General features: G+C 44.7%; 1 pseudogene; it reads left to right on the top strand.

Moving 5' to 3' along the window:
* The first annotated feature begins 3,585 nt into the window (after positions 1–3,585).
* Positions 3,586–7,278, top strand: LOC104353229 (uncharacterized; annotated as a pseudogene).
* The last annotated feature ends 4,110 nt before the right edge of the window (positions 7,279–11,388 follow it).

Raw genomic sequence — 11,388 nt, forward strand, 5'->3', positions numbered from 1 at the left:
AATGGGGGACTGGGACCACGAGGCCTCTGCCACATCTCACACTCCTCCGGGCAATCCGCATAACACCAGATATCGATCTAGTGATGGTTGCCCCCTGCCCAGTGCTTGCCACCTCGCCCAATGCTGAATTTCATGCTTCTAGGCATGCAGCTGCATGGTGTATGTGACTCAGACTTTGGGATTAACTTTGCGCTCTCTCTACAGTCTTTTCATCAAATCAGAAAAGGAGAGGGGAAAAAAGGGAGAAGACATGAGTATTCTGTAAATAATAACTGAAAGACACAACCAAGTTAAACACTGAGCACAGTTTGATAATAATGAATAAAGAATGAGTTACTGTAACTGTTCCTATTCTAGGTACAGAGAGAAATAAATTTCCTTACAGATATTTTTTTTTTCCTTTTGCTTTTTTTTTTTTTTTCTGCTAGCAACATTTTTTTTTCCTATATATTTTTTTTCTTCCAAATATTTATCTTGTTTTATTGGAACTGAGTTCATATTACTCTGTAGGAAATGACTGAGGTCACTAAATCCTGACAGAAATGTCTCCAGACAGCTTTCTTTGATATATGACATGTTTAACAACTAACCTAAGGAAAGATATTGGATATTTCAGTTATATGGAGATGCAAGAGGAAACACAGAAAATACGAGATTGCTTGTTGTACATCCAAAACTGTTTCACTCACAATTATCGCAACACACGTGTGTGAAGGACAGTCTGAATTTTTGCCTTAAACAACCTGTTTTGCCGATTTTATATATGTGACAATATGTGATGGTAAAAAGTCTTGCTGAGTATCACAGTATCACAGAACAGATGAGGTTGGCAGGCACCTCTGGAAAACAAGTATAGAATCATAGAATCATTAAGGTTGGAAAAAACCTCTAAGATCATCAAGTCCGACAGTCAACCCAACACCACCATGCCCTCTAAAGCATGTCCCAAAGTGCCACATCTACAGATTTTTTGAACACCTCCAGGGATGGTGACTCAACCACTTCCCTGAGCAGCCTGTTCCAATGCTTGACCACTCTTTCAATAAACAAATTTTTCCTAATGTCCAGTCTAAACCTCCTCTGGTGCAACTTGAGGTCATTCCCTCTCGTCCTATTGCTTGTTACTTGGGAAATGAAACCAACACCTGACTCACATCCCTTCGGGTAGTTGCAATTTCAGGAGAGCGGTAAGGTCTCCCCTCAGGCTCCTCTTCTCCAGATTAAACAATCCCAGTTCCCTCAGCCGCTACTCATATGACTTGTTCTCTAGAACCTTCACCAGCTTCATTGCCCTTCTCTGGACATGCTCCGGCAACTCAATGTATCTCTCGTAGTGAGGGGCCCAAAACTGAATACCATATTCCAAGTGTGGCCTCACAGTGCTGAGTAAAGGGGCACGATCACTTCCCTACTTTTGCTGGCCATGCTATTTCTGATACAAGCCAGGATGCTGTTGGTCTTCTCGGCCACCTGGGCACGCTGCTGATTCATGTTCAGTTGGCTATCAACAAACACATCAGGTCCTTTTCTGCCAGGCAGCTTTCCAGATGCTCTTCCCCAAGCCTGTAGCATTTCATGGGGTTGTTGTGACCCAAGTTCAGGACCCAGCACTTGACCTTGTTAAACCTCATATAATTGACCTTGGCCCGTCAATCCAGCCTATCCAGGTCCCTCTGCAGAGCCTTTCTACCCTTGAGCAGACCAACACTCCCACTCAATTTGATATCATCTGCAAACTTACTGAGGGAGCACTCAATCCTCCCATCCAGATCATCAATAAAGATATTAAACAAGACTGGCCCTAAAACTGAGCCCTGGGGAATACCGCTTGTGACTAGGCGCTGGCTGGATTTAACTCTGCTCACCACAACTTTCAGGGCTCAGCCATCCAGCCAGTTTTTTTACTCAACATAGCATCCACCTGTCTAAGCAATGAGTCATCAGCTTCTCCAAGAGAAAGCTGTGAGAAATGGTGTCAAAGGCTTTACTAAAGCCGAGGTAGGTTACATCCACAGCCTTTCCCTCATCAACTGGGTGAGTCACCTGGTCATAGAAGGAGATCAGGTTGATTAAGCAGGACCTGCCTTTCATGAACCCATGCTGGCTGGGCCAGATCCCTTGTTTGTCCTATACATGCTGTGTGAGTGCTCTCAAGATGAACCGCTTCATAATCTTCCCCCATACTGAGGTCAGGCTGACAGGACTGTAGTTCCCTGGGTGCTCCTTCTGGCTCTTCTTGTAGATGGGCATCACATTGACAAGTCTTCAGTCATCTGGGACCTCCCCTGTTAACCAGGACTTCTGATAAATGATGGAGAGTGGTTTGGCAAGATTCTCTGCCAGCTCCCTCAGTACTCTTGGGTGGATCCCATCCAGCCCCACAGACTTGTGAGTGTGCAGGTGGTGTAGCAGGTCATTAACTGCTTTCTCCTGGACTATGGGGATTTATTCTGCCCTCCATCCCCATCTTCCAACTCAGGGGGCTGATTACCTTGAGGATAACTGGTTTGACTATAAAAGACTGAGGCAAAGAAGGCATTAAGTACCTCAGGCTTTTCCTCATCCTTGGTGGCAATGTTCCCCCCTGCATCCAATAAAGGATGGAGATTCCCCTTGTCTCTCTTGTTGTTAATGTCTTTGTAAAAACATTTTTTATTATCTTTTATGACAGCAACCAGATTGAGCTCTAGCTGGCCTTTTGCCTTTCTAATATTGTCTCTGCACAACCTAATAAGTTTCCTTCACACAATCAGGGCACTTGGAAACGGTGCCCGCTTAAAGCAGGTATTTCCACTAACCAAGTGGAGAGGATTGAAGCGCACAGAGCTTAGCAGCTGGACAGTATCTCTGCAACTGTCTGTGCACATTTAGGCACTCTTACCTGACCCTCAAGGCACAATGGTACGCACCGGTCTGCGAGCAGGGGCTGCAGCTCCAGCTAGGGGGCTGCGACATCCACCCCAGCAGTGGCCAATGCTTCCACCCAGATAGAGATGCTAAAGGGAGAGGCTGTGGTAAAGACTTCAGACTGCAGGAAGTGTCTGGAGCTTCCTTCTGAGGATGGGAGGCGAAGCAGCCCTGCCTGCAAAAGGTGTGCCCAGATGGAGGAACTCTTGTGGCAGGTGGCTGAGCTGCAGGAGGCTGTGGGCAGGCTTCGAGGCATGAGGGAGGCTGAGAGGGAGATAGATTCCTAGTTTCAGGTGAGGTCTCCATCTGACCCATAGACCACCACCACCAGACAGGCAAAAACTCCCCCACCAGTACACGCAGAAGAAAAGGGGGCTAGTGATCCAAATGAATGGAAGTGGCAAGGGCAGGGACCCGGAAGAGGAAAAGACTTCCTCCAAAGCCTCAGGCATCCTTGAAAAGCCAAGCAGATATAGAAGAAAACCAGAAGAATCTGCTAGTGTGGGGAGAAAGACTCGTCTCCTCAAACCTGAAGTACCCCTGCAGAATTGCCTTGCTGCTTTGCAGTCTGAGGAAGAAAGAACAAGCACGCCAGGAGGGACACTCGACTCGAGCAAGTCAGCCTGTTCTACTCCCTGATTAACAACTGGAGCTACTAAGAAAAAGCAATGTGTGATAATGGTAGGTGACTGTCTACTGAAAGGAACAGAGGCACCCATATGCCAACCTGATGCACTCTCTAGGGAGGTGTGCTGCTTGCCCAAGGCTCACATCAGGGACATCACCAAGAAGCTACCGAGCCTAGTACAGCCCATTGACAATCACCCGCACATAGTGTTTCATATGGGCACCAGTGATGCAGCCAGAAGCAGCCTGAGGAGCATCAGAGCCCTGGGAGCGATGGTAAAGGACTCTGGGGCACAGGTGATTTTCTCATCGGTTTTCCGGTTTAAAAGGAAGGGGGTTGAAAGGGCCCGTTGGATCTGCCAAGTCAACAATTGGCTACGTGACTGGTGCCACAGCCAGAGGTTCGGTTACTTAGACCATGGCATTTGCTTTGATAAATCTGGTCTATTAAGGGCTGATGGGGTCCACCTGTCAGAGAAAGGAAAAAGCATCTTTAGCCATAGGCTTGCTAAGCTGGTGAAGAGGGCTTTAAACTAAATTCGTTGGGGCAGGGGAACCTTTATCCATCCCACTTCTACCACCCCTGTGCCAATACAAACAGCAGATGTGTGGAGCCTGAAGAAACATCTCAAGTCAGTGGCAGATTACCTGAAGGGCAGTACAAGGGTATTCCAGCCCCTAAGTCAACTTCATTGGAGACCCAACTGAAATGCCTATACACAAACACATATAGCATGGGGAATAAACAAGAGGAGTTGGAGATGTGCTCATGCCTGCAGAGCTATGATCTTAGTGGCTTACGGTGATGTGGTAGGATGGCTCCTATGACTGGAGTGTAGGGAGGGAAGGCTATAGGCTCTTTAGGAAAGACAGGCAGGGGAGACGAGGAGGGGGTGTTGCCCTCCACATCAATAGCCAGCTTGAGTGCATGGAGCTCTACCTAGAAATGAATGAAGAGACAACAGAGAGGTTATGGGTCAGGATTAAAGGGAGAGAAGGGGCAGGAGACACTATAGTGGGGGTCTGTTACAGGTCGCCTGACCAGGAAGACCAAGTAGATGAGGTAGTCTATAGACAAATAGCAGCAGCCTCAGGTTCACAAGCCCTGGTCCTCATGGGGGACTTCAATCACCTCGATATCTGTTGGGGGGACCAACACAGCAGGGCACAAGCAATCCAGGAGGTTTCTAGAATGCGTTGATGACAATTTCCTTCTCCAGGTGGTAGACCAGCCAATGAGGATGAGTGTTATGCTGGACCTTGTCCTTACCAACAAGGAGGGGCTGGTGGAGAATGTGAAGCTGAAGGGCAGCCTTGGATGCAGCTACCATGAGATGGTGGAGTTAGAGATCCTTCGGGCTGTGAGGAGGGTGAACAGCAAGCACACTAGCATGGACTTCAGGAGAGCAAACTTTGGTCTCTTCAGAGAGTTTGGTAGTTTGGTAGGGTACCGTGAATTGCAGCCCTGGAGGGAAGAAGGGTCCAGGATAGCTGGTTGATATTCAAGGAGCTCCTTCTCCAAGCTCAGGAGCAATGTATCCCAATGAAGAGGAAATCAGGCAAAAATGCCACGAGGCCTGCATGGATGAACAGGGAGTTCCTGGATATACTCAAATGAAAGAAGGAAGCCCACAGAGGGTGGAATGAAGGACAGGTAGTCTGGAAGGAATATAGAGAAATTGCCTGAGCAGCATAACAGGTCAGGAAGACCAAGGCCCCTAAACCTAGCCAGAAACATCAAGGTTAATAAGAAAAACAAATATAGGTATGTTGGTGATAAAAGAAAGACTGTGGATAATGTGGGCCCTCTCAGAAACGCAATGGGAGACCTAGATACCCAGGGTATGGAGAGGCTGAGGTACTCTAAGAATCAGAACCATTAAACTATATGTTTGTCTCAAACTTTGTTTTGAAGAGACAAGTCGCCATAGCAGCAGCACACTGCCTTGAGGCCGGGAGCAGCTTCTTGGCAGCACACCCTCTCTTTCTAAATAAACTTTTGTAGTGGTATTGACAATATATGGCCTCATTTGTGCCTTAATCTCTCGGTGAGTATTCAAATCAGCAGTCCCAGTAAGAGTTTACCTCTTACAGACTGTAACATTTTAAGTGGTGTCAAAAGTTGGATACTTGCTCAAGAGAGAGTATTGTCTCATACTGACTTGTCAGGTAGACTTTGCTCTGGCCTGTGTCAGATGTGTAGAAGTTTGATCATTTGGGGCTGTTAAGAGAGCAGATTGTAGAAGTTAAGTCCTCTCAAAATGTAGGTCCCAGACCCACGTTTGAATTCAGAAAGTATGCCAGAAATACAGGAGAAGCAGGTGTTGAACTATTTGGAAAAACAAAAATCTAAGCCATCTTCTTCTTGCTTAGAATGCCCTCAAAAGAATTGGTTTAAACTTTCAGCAGTGACAGATTGAATGACATGTTTAAAAAATGAAGCCCATACACAGGTGGGCAAAAGGAAAGGAATGTTATGAGCTGTATTAGGTGTTGCTTTAATTGCAGCACTTGAGGAAAGGGAACAGAAACATACGTCAGAAACCCAGTTGATTCAATCTCAACAAGATCTGATCAAAACATTACAGCGTCAATTAGTAGAAAGGTCCCAAGAAGCTCTGCTGAGACAGGAATTAGTTAATCGTCTCTTAGCAGGCCCGGATGACTCTGATGCCACCATGGCAACCGAAAAGAAAGCCGAGGGAATTATCCCTCTACCAATTTATCCCCATTCTGAGTTATTTAAATTGAAAGAAAGCTTGGACAAATTAGAAGTCCCCTTAAGACCATTGATTAAAAGTGAATATATTTATGATGGAGAGGATGAGGTGCCTCAGGTCATGACAAAAGAAGTTCCGTTCATGGACACTGAATTGGCAAAACTAAAAAAAGATTTTGGCATCACATCAAAGGAATCAGAAATGGAATATATGTGGAGGGTATCTTTAACCCAGGGAGACCAGATGTTGTTGACAGAAAAGGAAGCTGAGGGATATTGGAGACCTGGAGTATTTTTGACTACAGGAAAACATAGGGACCCCTGGTCCCTGACTCAGAGAGTTGCTTATTGGGCTGGGGGTCTCAATCCATTAGAATGAGGAGATTCTCTGGCAATAATAGGTTCCACAGATCAAGTAGTAGAGAGTTTTCAAAAGGCAGATTGTCTGCAAACGATGTATGATAGGGAATTAAAACCTAATCAGGAGTCACCTGTGATGATTCCTGTGGATCCAGAGAGGATGACCACTCCTACTCAAGGGTTACCAGACTCTCTGAAGCCTATGGGAATCCAATTACAAGGCCAGATTAGGGCCACCACAAGTGATGACCGAGTCACAGTGTCATTGGAGAGTATGGTCACCCCAGAACACAAACATCCTGATAGAAAATTATGGACTTGGGGAGAGGTCATGCAGGAGTTAATTAATTATGGAAAAAAAATACGGCCCTGTGCCAAACCACCCCAAACAACAATCTAAGGGAATTATGTGAACCTAAGAGGTGCCTGTTTCATGGGAAACCTCAGCGAAAGTCGTTAACTATGCTAAGAGAGAGACAGACGCTGAACGATGAAGAAAAAAGGTCGATTTGTGGATTGAAGGGTTAAAAAAAGGAATACCTAGAGAAGTAATGGACAGACAACCCACTAGGATCTTAGAAATAGTAGTATCTAATTGGAATAAAGAGAAACCTGCCATCCCCTCTCCACCCTCTTTCCCAACTTGCACCTGTAACACTGAGTAGTTTAAAAATGTGCAGTGTGGAGAACAACAGGGAAACAATCTCTTCCCCTCCCATAAGTGAGCTGGGGGGAGGAGGGTGGCAATATTTAAGGAGGCTCACTGAAAATGAAAAGGGCTATTTGATGATTGTTTGTGCAACTGGACCCAAGTGTGTCGCCACCACCTTTTTGGTGGACACCAGGGCACAAATTTCAGCTCTGAAGACGCCCATCGATGTGGAATCACCCCCTCTCACAAACATTTATTTGTATCTGATGCTTTTGGTACGATTCAAGCTGAATTGATGGCCCAAGTGAATCTTAAATTGCCTGGAGATGATCACCTCACAAATACGGATATGGTATTAGGGTCTTTCCCAGTTAATTTGTTAGGATTAAATGTATTAAAAGGCATATCTTGGATAGATGATAGAGGGAGGAGTTAGAATTTTTGAATTATGTCTTTTGATATCAGACTGCTCCAGTCTGCACCCCTGCTCCCTCCTTCTAAACTAACTAATGTCAAACCCTATCCCCTCCCTTTGCAAGTGCGGGAAGGAATCATCCTTGTGTTAACAGAATTAAAAGAATAAGGGATCGTAGTGCTAGCCCACTCACCTCATAATTCTCCAGTATGGCCTGTGAGCAAACCAAAGGGAAAGTGGAGGCTGACCATTGATTATTGGCATCTGAATGCCACTACGGCTCCTCTAAAAGGAGCTGTACCAATATTGTAGAGCTGGTGTCCACCATACAAGAGCAGGCTCACCAAATAATGACCACATTTGATATAAAGGACATGGTTTTTATGGTGCCACTGCAGGAAGAGGATTGTGCTCATTTTGCTTTCACATGGGATAGGCAGCAGTATACGTTTACCCGCCTCTGTCAGGGCTATAAGCACTCTCCCACTCTGACACACCACGCCCTTGCCCAAGAATTAGCTCAGGTACCTCTTGAGGATGGTGTGAAGACATATCGGTATATTGATGATGTCCTGACTGCTGAGCACTCAGAGGCCCCAGTGCAGAAAATGCAGGAAAGAATTGTACAGCATTTGGAGTCTGTAGGACTCCAAATTCCAGTGGAAAAGATGCAGCTCACAGCTAGAGAAGTTAAGTTTTCAGGAACACAATGGAAAGGAGGGATGGCATGTATTCCACCTGACACCCTCGTGGCACTAGACCAGATACAAATGCCAAACAACAAAAAGGAATTATAGCATTAATTAGGACTCTTAGTGTTTGGGAGAACACATATCCCTGATTTTTCTAGAATAGCCAAACTTTTATATGATCTACTTAGGAAGGGAGAAGCGTGAAATTGGTCCCCAGTCCATGACAAGGCCCTGCAGCTTTTAGTTTTTGAGACTAAAGCACATCAAGCACTAGGACCCATTCAGCCCACAGATCACATTCAAATTGAGTGGGGATTTGCCAATTCAGGACTGTCAGTCCACATGTGGCAAAAAGGACCTGAGGGTCCAACAAGACCTATTGGATTTTATTCTCGTAGTTCCAAAGATGCAGAAAAACAGTATTCTACATGGCAAAAGGGTTTGTTTGCTCTGAGTGTTGCCCTACAATAAGCTGAACGAACAATACTTCAGCAACCCCTTATTTTGAGGGAACCCTTTAAGGTCATTAAGCCAATTATCTCTGGAATGCCTCCCCCTGTTGGTGTGGCTCAGTGGGCCTCTATCAGAAAATGGCATGCTCAAATTGAGCATTATTGTAATGTTTTTAATGTAACAGAGGGAACTCCTAAACACTTTCCAATGCAAGAAAAGACCAGTTTCCCTGAGGAGGCCAAGAGCTTAGAATCGGTAATAAAGGAGGCTCTACCATTTTCTGAACAATTGCAAAACGTTTGATTTACCGGTGCCTCAGCAAAAAGAGAAAGAAAAGTGTGGAAATTCAGAGCTGTAGCCGTACAAGTGGGGACATGTAACCAGTGTTAATGGCCCACTAATGGAGAGGAGGGTGCAGAAGTCAGAGAATTGATTGCTGTTTGGAGTGTTTTTGAACAAGAAGCCAATGCAAAAGAACCAGTATATATTCCCCTTTTGGGAACAGAATCAGTGGGAGGTGAACCGTGTATCCAGTGTGGCAAAAAGAAAAGTGGCAAGAGATCTTGTCCATCACAAAACCTGGAAAATTCTTGGTGGGATGGATCCTCTTCCACCAAGATGGGGAAGATCTCACAACAAAATGGAATAAAATAGCTGACGAAGCAGCCCGATTAGCCAAACTAGTTTTGACTGAGCAGATTAATGAACATTTGGGCCATTAACACTGGTTACATGTTAAAAGAGGCCACACTGGCTCACAAGACCTGTATAAGCAAGCTGTTTGTAGAGGATGGCCAGCAATCAAAGTAAAACATGCATTTCTGCATGTCAACAACGCCTGGCCTGGTTAGGAAAACAATCCAACACTCTTTACACCTTTGAGAACGGAAGGAGTTATGGAGTACTTAGCAAATAGATTATATTGGCTTTTTCCAGAGATCTGAACACAAACGCTATGTCCTGGTGGGAGCAGAAGTTGTTTCAGGGCTGATGCAAGCTGAAGCATTCAACCAAGCTACAGGTGAAAATCCTGTGATAGCTCTAAGGATATGGTTAGCTACTTGCCTAAACCAGAAACTATTCAATCTGATAATGGTTCACATTTTCCTGCTAAAATTGTTTAGGAATTGGCACAAAATGAGGGGATCACATGGATATTGCATACTCCTTATTACCCACAGGCTAATGGGATTGTCAAAAGGACAAATGGACTGTTGAAAATATTTTTACAACCTCAGAATTCGAACTGGACAGAGCGACTACCTGATACCGTTCGTCACGTTAACGATTGTGGGGGGTGAATGGATGTCTAAAGCTGACAGCCTTCTGTTCCAAACCCCCGCCTATAGCTCCGCTCACAGCGGGTCACAGAACAACTCCTCATCACTCCTGTGTCCCGAGACAACCTGTATTAGTGGTACCCACCATAGGGCAGGCCCCCCTGATGTTAAAAATTCCAAACAACATCTATTCATAGAAAGCCATGGATGCAAATGGCAGGGAGCACAAAATTCACACGAGGTGGATTGCACCAACTTTTTCAATATGCCTGTTTGTTTTCTTTCATTTTGTTTTAGGATGTCCTGACCATCAATGGTTTCATACTGCATAGTTATGCCTGGGAAAATAGCTTTGTGTTATTAGAAGAACAAATTGCTTCTGTGTTTAACTTACTCATTGTTGGATTTGTGGAGGTCTGTTGGGATTCAAAGATTGGCTGTGGTTAACACAACCGATGCGACCAAAGTGGTGGCTTAGATCATACAACATTATGCCCTGGCCACTTGGAACCCCAATGAACTAATATTGGGAGCCAGAGAACTGATCTATAATCTTAACTGCATAATCCACTTGCAGGCAGTGTTAGAAATCATAACCAGTCAGACAGCTGATGCTTTGGATCGGTTAGCCAACCAATATACCCAAATGAGAAATGCAGTTTTTCAACATCATATGGTTTTAGGTTACCTGTTGGCAGAAGAAGGGGGAGTTTGTGTGAAATGAAATATGTCAAATTGTTGTTTTTAAATTGATGATAATGGGCAAGTGGCAAGAAAGATCAGTCAGGAAATGAGAAAGTTAGCTCATGTACCTGTGCAAAAATGGATTGGATGGGATTTTGATCTATTCTCTACACTACCTAGAGGACCTGCAGTGAAATGTTTGATGTTTATAATTTTATATGTTTTTATGATGTTCCTAATCTTGCCCTGTTTAGCCCTGTGTTTGATACAACTAATGACACTAACTATTAACGGTATGCAAATAGCTAAAAGAACACAGACCAACCAAATCGCTGCGACTCATTAATAGATCAGTGACAGATGTTTCAGAAGAAGTTATGCATAATACATTATTGTAACTTCTCTTTTATTTTCCTTTCTTTTCTATCCCTTTTCTATTTCTTTTCTACAAAGTTGGAGCCATGGGGTGGAAATGTAAGAATCAGGACTGTTAAACTTCATGTTTGTCTCAAACTCTGTCTTTGAAGAGGCAAGTTACCATAGCAATGGCGCACTGCCTTGAGGCTGGGTGCAGCTTCTTAGAAGCACACCTGTTTTGT

Source organism: Leptosomus discolor, chromosome Z (genome assembly GCF_034619465.1).
Source record: "Leptosomus discolor isolate bLepDis1 chromosome Z, bLepDis1.hap2, whole genome shotgun sequence".
NCBI classification, from domain to species: domain Eukaryota; kingdom Metazoa; phylum Chordata; class Aves; order Leptosomiformes; family Leptosomidae; genus Leptosomus; species Leptosomus discolor.